Source organism: Anneissia japonica, unplaced genomic scaffold (genome assembly GCF_011630105.1).
Source record: "Anneissia japonica isolate Jap-2015-1 unplaced genomic scaffold, ASM1163010v1 scaffold288108_len519018_cov203, whole genome shotgun sequence".
Taxonomy (NCBI): Eukaryota; Metazoa; Echinodermata; class Crinoidea; order Comatulida; family Comatulidae; genus Anneissia; species Anneissia japonica.
The window spans coordinates 518353-518647 of NW_022728501.1; positions in this window are offsets into that span (position 1 = coordinate 518353).

A 295-nucleotide genomic window follows, 5' to 3' on the forward strand; every position below is an offset into this window, starting at 1 on the left:
GCTTATTTTGATATTAATATAGGGCACACGCGTGTGTTTGGAACTAAATATAAGCATTTTCATCGTGGTTTTATTTATTACAATTCATAGGCCTATTCTTTCACCATTATTACACATTGAGGCCCTTCTTTAATAGGTAAAACGATCTATCTTAAATTTTCTTTCTTTGAGTTTGGGACTATGTGTTATAACTTAAAAGGTAAAGGGGAGCAAGCACAAGCTTTAACATAAAAAATGCGCGCAAAGCGCGCGAAAAATTTTTGTTTTTTAAATTCTAATTTCGTCGGAATTGATC